Source organism: Globicephala melas, chromosome 15 (genome assembly GCF_963455315.2).
Source record: "Globicephala melas chromosome 15, mGloMel1.2, whole genome shotgun sequence".
Lineage (NCBI taxonomy): Eukaryota > Metazoa > Chordata > Mammalia > Artiodactyla > Delphinidae > Globicephala > Globicephala melas.
The window spans coordinates 21716362-21729017 of NC_083328.1; the positions used below are offsets into that span (position 1 = coordinate 21716362).

General features: G+C 39.9%; 1 protein-coding gene across 3 annotated transcripts in view; it reads right to left on the minus strand.

The window, feature by feature from the left end:
• ANKS4B (ankyrin repeat and sterile alpha motif domain containing 4B) overlaps nucleotides 1–12656 on the minus strand; it is a 37426-nt gene that overhangs the window by 11562 nt on the left and 13208 nt on the right. The window contains exon 4 of one of the 3 annotated variants that reach the window (XM_060285605.1): nucleotides 6372–6557. The exons of the other annotated variants lie outside the window; for them this stretch is intronic. The gene's annotated coding sequence lies outside the window, so the exon portion shown is untranslated. The remainder of the gene's footprint in view (nucleotides 1–6371; nucleotides 6558–12656) is intronic. 3 annotated transcript variants of the gene reach the window in all.

Consider the following 12656-nt stretch of genomic DNA (forward strand, 5'->3'; position numbering starts at 1 on the left):
TGGGCACTTTGAGAACAAAGTAACACTGTTGCTCTATCATTTTTGCATGAGCCACTTTAATTTAGACACAATGGCATTCACTAATGTACTCTAAATAGAAAATCTTACGTGACCTGAGAAAGGGCTTCTCAAAGATGGATTAATAGAAGAGAACACTCTGTTCTATTATACAGTATTCTATTCTATTCTACAGTAATAGAATGCTAAGTGCCAATCAAACAAGGAGTCTGCTGCCAGACAGAGATGATGATGGTGATATTAATGATAATGATACCAATGATGAGAAGAGCAGAATGATAAGAATTAGGGTAGAAGCAAAGGAAAAGGAGGACAGAACAATTATAGAGGAGGGGAATAAGAATTGGAAATGCAAGACAAAGAGGAGAAGGAAGAGTTTCTCAACTCCAGTAGTACTTACGACTTGGACTTAAACTCTCCTATGAAATGTTAAAAAACTGAGCTTTTTTTTTTTTTTTATGGTGAAGATATTGGCACCCTCTGGCTTTTCCTTGAGAGAAGAATGGATGGGGAGGGAGAGGGAAAGCAGAAACAAATCTTTACGAATCTGAAGATCCTCCTTACTTCATCCCTTCAAGATGAGGTTGAGAAAGAGGGCTGAACTTGGAGCTAGAAGGCCTAGAGTCCATATGGTCTGGGACAAGTTATACTATCTATTTGAGTCTCTATTTCTTTGTGGATAAAATTGGAGGAAATTGCTCATGATCCTATCATCATCACCTAAGCTTACAGGAATAAGGGTGAAATGAGATTTAAAAAATTCCTTACAGACTATAAAGCATGGTATTACAAACTGGAAGTAGTGTGATTGTGGCTTAGGGGACAGGGAGAGAGCGCTATAGCTCAATAATTGGTCTACTTCCTTATTCCCCAAAGCCCAAAGAAAGCAAAATTGGTAGAAGATGGTAAGGGCCAAGATTAATGAAAATAACTAACACAGATTTACGTATAATGTAGACACGAATTCCTTATGAGGGGTTGGATAATTGTGGGGCAATTGTGACTTTTGACTGTTTTTTTCTTATGGAAATAAGTATTTGAGTCTGTTCCAACAGTATGCTGCTGGACGCTTGGAAGGTCAGAGAAGACCTGCCATATACACAGAGATTTTGAGGATTAGATTTAAGTGGTGATGACCCTCCCTTGTATTGTTCTATTAGCTAGCAAGTTAAGGCCCTCATCAACCATCCTGTTGGAATCAACCCTGCTGCCCTCAACTCACTACACTCCTGCAATATTAGTATAACTTTCGAGAAACATCCTGCAAGTGTCTTCTGTGTTGTTCTGGTTGCTACTTAGGTTCAGAGGGGTAGACTCTATTTCCTCCTTGGTTTTCCTAAAACTCTAGAAACTCAGCCTATTACCAGGATCCCCAAGAATGTAACTCTGAGACCCCTTCTGCCTAGACACCACTTCTTTTTGCCAAAGACTCATAGGAAAACGGGGTTAACGAGCTTCCAGGGACAGCATTTGGAGAGATTCTCTCACCAGTGGGTCTCCTCTTTCCCATAGAGCAATGCCATTTTCAACTCTTCATTGTTGTGTTTATAATTCTGTGACCTCTCCTGCTTTAATAGCAGCTACCTGATAGCTGAGTGGTCTGAACAGGAGTCCCATATACCATGAATGCAATCCTGGCCAAGTAGTCCTTGAATGGACAATTTATCCAGGGCTTTGACCTATCTATAAAACAGAATCCTGTATGTTCCCTTGCTTCGGCAGAGGAAAAGAAGGGACAAAGACTAGTGGTGGTTGATAATTCCAGTCTACCCCACGAAAAACCAATGCCAGCAAAGTGAAAAACAAACTTCTCCCTTGTTCTGAAAAACCATTCACTGCTATTTGGGAAAGAAATTCAACAGCTTGTGCAACCTATATTTTTATTAATGGGATTGCCCCCTGCACAGCAAGAGGTCTGGCTTTCAAAAGCAGACATTATTTGTTCTTCAAAGCTACTCACATCTAATTACAGAGGAAATTCACTTGTATGGTAGGGAAGCACATTTTTATGTAATAAGGAAAAACAAAATATCCAAGCAGAACATTTGCTTTTAACAAGATTACTTCATCTAATGAGCATCTTATTATGAATTCTATTGAAAATAAAAACAATAGCAGAAAGTAAATGAAAATAAAGGGGATTACAAAAGCCCTGTTGTTACCCAGAAAACTTAGAGGAATCAGGCAAGAGCAGAACCAAGCATCGTTAACACACCACTGCATGTGCTGAATGGGTTTATGAGAAATATATCTGTTGAGGTAAAGACATTTTCATATGGATTATTAAGAAATGTCACTTACATGTGTATTTTTTCCTCTTTATCACTGTAATAAAACTGTTCAACCTATTTGATGTGGACTTTTTCTATTCAAAAGAGATTTCAACAATCCTGCTTGTCATTTAAACTCATATATAACTCTTAAAATACAGAGACTTTCTTTCCCACACTGAAGATCATTGGTGTTGTTTTCCTTAGAAGCATTGTTTAAACACAAACATGAAGCTATCAAAAGAACCATTGTCTTCCCTTTTGTTTTTTCTTCTCCAAATGAAAACATTTATGAAAATATTTAGGTGGATAAGTTGAGTATTGAAATTGTAATGTCCCTGAGGTATTGATTGGGCTTAATTTATTCACATAAGTTTCAAGACACTCAAAGTCCTATTTTTTTCTGCCAGAAAAATAGAGCTGTTATTATACCATCTGGTTTGCATGAGGAATCTCTTGGCATCTCTTAACTGCACATTTTATAAATGCTAAACCCCAGATGGCAGTACATTTTAACAGTGGAGAGTTTTATAAAGGTTTCCAAAAACAAATTCTTTAAAATGTGAATATTAGATAGTCTAAGCAGGGGCTATGAATTTAAATTCCACGCTTGAATTAACTGACTTTGTTAGCTGGACAAATTTCCTTTTATCTTATGTCTTTTCCCCTTCCTAATTAATTATGGTTTTATGAATTGAAGACCTCAATCAACATAATCATATGACCTAAATCCTCACACAAAGTTTAAGTCCTATAAAAACTTCAGGAACAATGATCACTGGGAAACCTACATCAGTGGCCATTTTGTTTCAAGATGGCAGAATTTACCACAAGGGAGGTGTGGTATAGCACTGTTAAGCAGATACCATCAAATACCATCAAAACCATTCAACTTTCTCAAAGCTGATAGTTGGACTGAGAAGACAGGAAAATGTGAATGTCAAGCATTGCACTGAAATAAAGCCAGAGTACAGTATGGCTAAGAACATAGATTCTTAAGTTAGAAACTAGACCCTGCATTTTCTTAAACATTCTTCTCTTTCCTCTGCATTTTTCTTTTTGATAATAAGAACAACAACTTGGTCCTCGGGGTTTTATCATCCTATACCTTGCAACACAGTAAAAAGAGTATATATTTTATAGTCACACAGAGCTGTATTTCAATCTGGGAGTTTATACTGGTTTTCTAAGGCTGCCATAAATAGTACCTCAAAGTGGGTGGCTTAAACATCAAATTTTTTTTTGCTTAGAGTTCTGCAAGCTAGAAGTCTGAGATCCAAGTTTCGGCAGAATTGGTTTCTTCTGAGGGTGATGAGGGAAAGATTTGTTCCCGGCCTCTGTCCTTGACTTGTAAAAGGTCATCTTCTCCCTGCGTCTTCACGTTGTCTTCCCTCTGTATATGCCTATGCCCAAATTCCTTCTTCTTATAAGGACACCAGTCATATTGCATTAGGGCCTACCCTAATGACCTCATTTTAAGTTAATCACCTCTGTAAAGACCCTAGCTCCAAACACAATCACATTCTGAAGTACCTTGGTTTTTGGGGGGGGAGGCTTCAACATTAATTTTTTTTTCTTTTTTTCTTTTCAACATTAATTTTGAGGGGTATTGCAACTCCCACTTTCTTGTCATTTCCACTTGCATGAAATATCTTTTTCCACCTCCTTACTTTCAATTGATGCGTGTCCTTTGCCCTAAAGTGGGTGTCTTGTAACAGCATATTATAAGCTCTTGTTTTTTATCCAATATGCCACTCTGTCTTTTGATTGGAGCACTTAGTCCATTAATATTTAAGGTAATCATTGATAGATATATATTTATTGCCATTTTAAATGTTGTGTTCCTATTGATTTTATATTTCTTCTTTATCCCTTTCCTTTTCTTTTCCCTTTTTTGGTTTGATGATTTTCTTTTGTATTATGCTTATGTTCTCTTCTTTTTGGTTTTTGTGAATCTACTGTATGTTTCTGATTTGTGGTTACCCTGTTATTCAAGTATATTAACCCTCTATGCTTCCCGTACCTGGATATCTGTTTCCTTTGTTAGGTTTGGGAAGTTATCAGTCATAATTTCTTCAAATACATTTTCAATCCCTTTTCTCTTTCTTCTCCTTCTGGGATCCCTATTATGTATAGATTGGCACGCTTTATGTTATTCCATAGGTCTCCTATATTGCTTTCATTTTTTTTTTTTTCGTTTGGCTTTCTATCTGCTGTTCTGATTGGGTGATTTCCATTATTCTATCTTTCAGATCATTTAACCATTCTTCTGCATTTTTTATTCTGCTATTCATTGCCCTTAGCTCAGCTTTCATATCGGCAAATGAGTTCTCTAATTTTTCTTGGTTTCTTTTTATAGTTTCTAGTTCCTTTTTATAGTAATCAGCATTTCTATCAATAGTCATTTGCAATTCCTTCAGTATTTTCATTATCTCTTTTTTCAAAGTCAGTGTCTATTAGACTGAAGAGGTCTATTACATTGTTCTTTCAAGGAAATTCTCTTGATCTTTTCATTAGGAGTGGTTCCTCTGCTTCTTCATTTTACTTATGTCTCTTGCTCCATAAGTTTAGGAGAGACAATTATATACCGTGGTCTCGGAGGGCTATTTTTATGTGGGAGTGCCCTTGTGTAGCCTGCGTGGATTCAATATTTTTTGGTGCGAGGGCTGTTTTTAGTGTGGCTGGCTGCCACCTCTTTCCTCGGTGTATGCTGGCCATTATCCCCTTGACAGGAGGTGTGACTAGTGTTGCGGTGACCAGAGCCTGCACTGGACATTGAGCGGGGCCTCCTCTTTGCTATGTGGTTGTCATGGGCCAGGTCTCTTCCCTAGCTATTGGAACAGAGGCCCCCAGATCCATTTCTGAGCTGTGGTTCCGAGCTGTCGTGTGAGGGAGGTGGGACTGGAGCTCTCCCATTGGGAGAGGAGCCACTGAGTATTCCTCCACCATAGATGTTCACCAGTGAATGTGCTCTGTTGTGTCACCTGTCACCCGCTGTGTAGGCTCACAAAGTACACTGTCGTTGGCACTGCCTTGGCCAGGTCTCAACCTTGGGAGTGCCAGCAGTTGGCCCTGGTATCTATCAGGTATTGTTTTTACAAGGCAACCAGTGCAGGTCCACTGAAATCAGGCCCGAGGACTGCAGTAGGCATGCCCCTGGACCCGCTATGAGTGCTACGGAGCCAGCTCACACCCTGGCCCAGCCCAGGCCCCGTGTGCAGGTGCCCACAAAGCCCGCAGCTGCTAAGCCAGAACCAGCCCAGCCACAGGAGCACCCGTTGTCCACTCAGGTGTCCTGCAGGCGCTGACTTTACAAAGCCGGCCGTGGAGGTGTAAATCCGTGGCTTGTGCAGCCAGCGGGGAGAGATTTCATCCAGCCTTGCTGCCTAAGCCGCCCAGGCCCTGGGACTCAGCTGTGGTTCCAGCCCTGTCTCTGCGTGTGGGCAACCGGGTGGCATCTGCTCCCAGAGCCTACCGAGGCAGCGGCTGGGGCATGGGAGGCCACCGAGGGGGGAGGCCCCGAGGTGGCAGCTGGGGCACAGAAGCCTGCTGAGCTGGCGGCTGGGACGCGCTCTCCCTGAGCCCCTGTAGGCAGGGAGTGGCGCATGGAGAAAAAAGCTACCAAGGCAGCACCACCCCTCCCTTTGTGGCCACTTAACAACGGCGCTTCACTTCTGTGGTGGCCCGGACTTCTTTCACAAACAACCCCCGTTGCGGCTGTAACACGCTCCAGCTCCTTCAGGCTGTCTCCATGCAGCCAACAGCACTCCTCTCCCGGGGTCTGTCCTCTAAACGCCGAGTTTTGGCTCCCAGCCCCACCCATAACAGCGGACTCGTGTCTCAGGCCACGATGAGCAGGGTGGTGGCACAAATGTCTGTGTAAGTCTCTCTCTGTTCTGCCTGCCACCAACCAGTTGTGGTGCTCTCCTCTGAGCCTCTGAAGCTCACTTTCTGTCGCAGCTGGTCTCCCTGCCAGTGAGGCAGCTTCCCACAGTGTGCGGGAATGTTTCCTCTTTTTCAGCTCCCTCCCAAGGCCGCGGGTCCCATCCCACTTCCTCTTTTTTTTTTTTCCTCTCATCCTACCTGGTTACATGGAGATCTTTCTTGTCTTTTCAGGTTTTTGAGGTCTTCTGCTAGTGTTCAGCAGGTGTTCTGTGAGAACTGTTCCATTTGTAGATGTATTTGTGGGAGGAGGTGAGATCCAAATCCTTCTACTCCGCCATCTTGATGTAAATGGATTAAATGCTCCAACCAAAAAATATAGACTGGCTGAATGGATACAAAAACAAGACCTGTATGTATGCTGTCTACAAGAGACCCACTTCAGACTTAGGGACACATACAGACTGAAAGTGAGGGGATAGAAAAAGATATTCCCAGCAAATGGAAATCAAAGGAAAGCTGGAGTAGCAATATTCATATCAGACAAAATAGACTTTAAAATAAAGAATGTTACAAGAGACAAGGCAGGACACTACATAATGATCAGGGGATAAACCCAGGAAGAAGATACAACAATTGTAAATATATATGCACCCAACATAGGAGCACCTCAATACGTGAGGCAAATGCTAACAGCCATAAAAGGGGAAATCGACAGTAACATAATTACAGTGGAGGATTTTAACACCCCACTTACACCAATGGACAGATAATCCAGACAGAAAATAAATACGGAAACACAAGCCTTAAATGACACTTTAAATCAGATAGACTTAATTGATATTTATAGGACATTCCATCCAAAAGCAGCAGAATACACTTTCTTCTCAAGTGCACACAGAACATTCTCCAGGATAGATCACATCTTGGGTTATAAATAAAACCTTGGTAAATTTAAGAAAACTGAAATCGTACCAAGCATCTTTTCTGACCACAGCACTATGAGATTAGAAATCAATTACAGGAAAAAAAAAACACCTGTAAAAAACACAAACACATGGAGGCTAAATAAATATGCTACTAAGTAACCAATGGACCACTGAAGAAATCAAAGTGGAAATCAAAAAATACCTAGAAACAATTGACAATGAAAACACGACAACCCAAAACCTGTGGGATGCAGCAAAAGCAGTTCTAAGAAGGAAGTATATAGCAATACAATCCCACCTCAAGAAACAAGAAAAATCTCAAATAAACAATCTAACCTTACACCTAAAGAAACTAACCTTACCCCTAAAGAAACTAGAAAAAGAAGAACAAAGTAGAATTTTATAAATTTTTATAAATTTATAAAAAAACAAAACAAACCCAAAGTTAGTAGAAGGAAAGAAATCATAAAGATCAGAGCAGAAATAAATGAAATAGAAACAAAGAAAACAATAGCAAAGATCAATGAAACTAAAAGCTGGTTCTCTGAGAAGATAAACAAAATTGATAAACCTTTAGCCAGACTCATCAAGAAAAAAAGGGAGAGGGCTCAAATTAATAAGATTAAAAGTGAAAAAGGAGAAGTTACAATGGACACAGAAATACAAAGAATCATAAAAGACTACTACAAGCAACTATATGTCAATAAAATGGACAACCTGGAAGAAATGGACAAATTCTTAGAAAGGTACAATCTTCCAAGACTGAACCAGGAAGATATAGAAAATATAAACAGACCAATCACAAGTACTAAAATTGAAATGGTGATTAAAAAACTTCCAACAAACAAAAGTCCAGGACCAGATGGCTTCACAGGCGAATTCTATCAAACATTTAGAGAAGAGTTAACACCTATTCTTTTGAAACTGTTTCAAAAAAATTGCAGCGGAAGGAACACTCCCAAACTCATTCTATGTGGCCATAATTATCCTGAAACCAAAACCAGACAAAGATACTGCAAAAAAAAGAAAACTATAGGCCAATATCACTGATGAACATATGATCCGGAAATCCCACTCCTGGGCATACATCCAGAGAAAACCATAATTCGAAAAGATACATACACCCCAATGTTCATTGCAGCACTATTTACAATAGCCAACACATGGAAGCAACCTAAATGTCTATCAACGGAGGAATGGATAAAGAAGATGTAGTACAGGGACTTCCCTGGTGGCTCAGTGGTTAAGAATCCGCCTGCCAACGTAGGGGACATGGGTTCAAGCCCCGGTCCAGGATGATCCCACATGCTGCAGAGCAACTAAGCCTGTGCACCACAACTACTGAGCCTGCGCTCTAGAGCCTGCGAGCCACAACTACTGACACCTGCACACCTAGAGCCCATGCTCCACAACAGGAGAAGCCACCGCAACGAGAAGCCCACGCACCGCAACAAAGAGTAGTCCCTGCTCGCTGCAATTAGAGAAAGCCCTTATGCAGCAACGAAGACCAAATGCAGCCAAAAATAAACAAATAAATAAATTTACTTAAAAAAAAAGGTGTGGTACATATATACAATGGAATATTACTCAGCCATAAAGAAGAATGAAATAATGCCATTTGCAGCAACATGGATGGACTAGATTAGATTATCATACTAAATAAAGTAAGTCAAAAAGAGAAAAATTCCATATGATATCACCTATATGTGGAATCTAAAAATGACACAAATAAACATATCTATGAAACAGAAGCAGAATCACAGACATAGAGAACAGACTTTCTCTATGTGGTTGTTAAGGGGGAAGGCGGTTTGGGGAGGGAAGGATTGGGAGTTCGGACTTAGCAGATGCAAACTAGTATTTATAGGATGGATAAACAACAAGGTCCTACTGTATAGCACAGGGAACTATATTCAATATCTTGTGATAAACAGTAATGGAAAAGAATATGAAAAAGAATATATATACTTATGTATAACTGAATCACTTTGCTGTACAGCAGAAATTAACACAACATTTAAGTCAACTATACTTCAATAAAATATAAAAAAATTTTGAGGAGGACAAATTCATTCCATAACAGCTTTCTACTTAGTAGCTATCAACTTGGGGGAAATTCACCGTGAGGAGCCTTAATTTCCTTTCCTTATTCCTACCTTGAAGGTTTATACATCGGTGTCCAGCACAGGACCTATACACAATGGACCTGAACAAAAATTCCCTTCCCTCTTTCCTGCAGAGACTCATCAAATCACAGCGTTTCTGAGGACCACCTACTCTTTCCCAGTACTCTGTGTGAAATGTGAATTATAAAGGCATGGATTTATAAAACCCGCAGGGAAACCCGAAGGGAAAGGGGTGGATTACAGAGATTTAGTGAAGGGAGATTTAACAGAATTAGGAGTTACTTGAATAAGAGACAACCCTTCAGGAAATGGGCTGAGTTTCAACCTGGGTTACCCTGATCAAGACTGAAATTCCATAGATCTTGTTCGATTAGCTTTAGTCATGTGTCTACCATTTGTCCAAAGGGTGATGGAGGCAGCTAGACTGAAAGTCTCACCAAGACTATATCTAATGGGAAAGAGAGTTCCTACCAAAAGAAGAGAAAAGGATACCAGACAGAAAAGAATATACCTGTGTGTATTTAAGTTTACTTATTTATGCTTAGGTTTTATTTGTTACATAAGTAGTCATTTGGTCTCTCCCATCAGAATGCAAACCCCTTAAAGAGAGTCTTTGTCTGCACTTGGACAAATGTGTGTGTTGCTTCTTTTGAGACTTCACAGTTTTATAGTTGGTCGGTAAATGCTCCCTCGGAGAATACCCACAGTTTCATAATGTAAAATTGGGCTCATTTTGAAACAGGAATTCTAAATAATAGTCACAGACAAGTACTGCCACAGTCATGCTGCTTAACAAACACCCAAAATTAAGTGGCTTAAAAGAATAAGCATTGATTTAGCTCACAAGTCTACAGTCAACTCCTCTGTGCTCAGCTGACCTCGGCTTGGCTCACTCATTCATCAGCAGTCAACTGGCAGGTCAGCTGGGAACTAGCTGCTCTAGGATGGCCTCAGCCTAGGTGACCTGTCTCTGCTCCTTGTGATTGTTTATCATCCGGCAGGATACCCTGGGTCTGTTGTCACAGTGAATGCCGAATGCTAAGAGACAGTGCATATGTGTACAGGCCTCAAGAGACCTAGTCTCAGAACTGGCATACCATCACTTCCACCACATTCGTTGGCCAAAGCAAGTTACAAAGCCAGTCAGATTCAGCGGGTAGGAGGACCAGGCTAACTGCAAACCGTGCTGCCAAGGATGGGAGTGCAGGGAGGGGTGGAAGATTGGCACCTTTACAATTAACCTACCGTATCACCTTAAGAACTTTAACATTTCATATTCTATCAACTAAAAGGACTACGCTGTATTGCATTTTCTTTATTTCTATGGTAACCATTACCCTAGCTACTACCTATAATCTGTGTTAATATTTGTATGTAAATGAGCTTTTATTTAGGACTTCTGAGACTTCTCCGTCATTCATTTATCTAAGCTGCCCTATTTTTACATTAACAGATCAATGAACCCTTTTATGCCCTTGTCCTATTTCTTTCTGAATCCATCACTGTTACAAGGCTCATTCAATTTTGATCTGTCTAAAGATCCAAAGGCGGAAAATGACATTAACTTTGTATAGTTACATTGTATAGTTAAAGGAACTACTATATGATGCTCAAGAACATTCTTATTAACATAGTCTATCTTATTTTTCCAAGTTACATTCATATTTCATATTTGAAAGCTATTTTAAGCTATGTTAGCCTGATAGAAAATTCTGTATTTCTTATTTATCTAATACTGCTAAAGTCTAATTAATGCCATCTTGTACTTTTAAAGCTAAGTGAACTGCAAGAGAAGCACTGAGTTTTAAAACACCCCCTCATACACACACAAGCACACACACACAGAAAATCATAATGAATTAGAATGAGCCTGGGAGTAGGTATCAGAAGATCTGGTTTCTCCCTGGAGCTCTGCTACTAACTTTCTGTAATGACCTTGGGCAGGTCACAGAACCTCTTAGGCTTAATTTCCTTATTTTATATTCGGGAGTTGGACTTTGAAAGCCTCATGAACCAAATCTACTCACTTGGGCAATATACCTTTATACCATGAAGCTTGACTTCATCGGCCTTTCATTCTATAGCTTCTATAGATCACTTATATACAAATCAGGTTTACTGTTATCACTTTTAAATTACTTTAATTGGTTATTTATCACCAGGATAACTCAATCAATACAGAAGTGAATGAAGTTTAAAAAAAAAGTATGATACCAAATGTAAAGTAGCTAGTGGGAAGCAGCCACATAGCACAGGGAGATCAGCTCAGTGCTTTGTGACCACCTAGAGGGGTGGGATAGGGAGGGTGGGAGGGAGACGCAAGAGGGAGAGGATATGGGGATATATGTATATGTATAGCTGATTCATTCTGTTATACAGCAGAAACTAACACACCATTGTAAAGCAATTATACTCCAATAAAGATGCCAAAAAAAAAAAAAAAGTATGAGTCTCTCATCTCCCTATTCCTATTCTGGGAATGATGCATCACACATATTTATAACCAGTACAGCAAGAGCACAAACAAATCAGAACAGACGACAGTTGTGAATGTCCAGCACAGATGGATGGGTGCGGACTGCCTGGATGCCTGCACTGTCTCCTCCCTCAGGTAACGTGTTGGCTCCCTGGCATATAAATGCAAACACACATTTCTATACCCACACATAGACACATAAATGGATAGAAAATACACACGTTTCTCATTTTTCTTTTTCTAAGTAAAATATGACAACATACTAATCATACAGCTCGAATACTCCAATTCATTGTGGATGTCTTTAATATCAGCATTTATAGATCCAGTTGAATCCATAGATTTATTTTAGTATCTGAACAGTATTCCAGAGTTTATCTAACCATCTCCTGCTGATAACAGTTAGGTCATCTTCAATTAATACTTTTACAGTTGTTGTGGAAAGTAAGGCAACGGGATTGGAAATTCAGAATTATGAACTATTGTTTGAAAGAACTGCATTTCAGAAAGTGAGGAGGGCACCTGCCCAAAGGAGGCAAAAATATGCATTGTTGTTATGCATTAAAACCTAAAACTCTCTTCAAGAAATGCCTGGTGATCAGCAACAGGTGAGAAGAGGCCTCATACGTCAAGCAGAGACCAGGGCATTCACAGAAGAGGAGAGGGAACACACTGTAGTTATAAACACAGTTAAAAAGTCTCACTGAAAAGAATGTGGAAAACAGAAATACATCTGAAAGAGATCCTACGGTTTATTTAGTAAAATATTAAGGATCTATTATTTTTGTAAAGGTTTTAGTTTTCCTAACTAGTGATATGAGACACCTTCTTATTGTAGAGAGCCATGTCTTCCTCATTCTCAAAGTTGGCTACACTGAACACATTTGTATCCTTGTGCCCTTATGCAGAATTGATTCTTAGGGGCCTGGAGCTAGTTGTTCAGTGACTGTCCCAA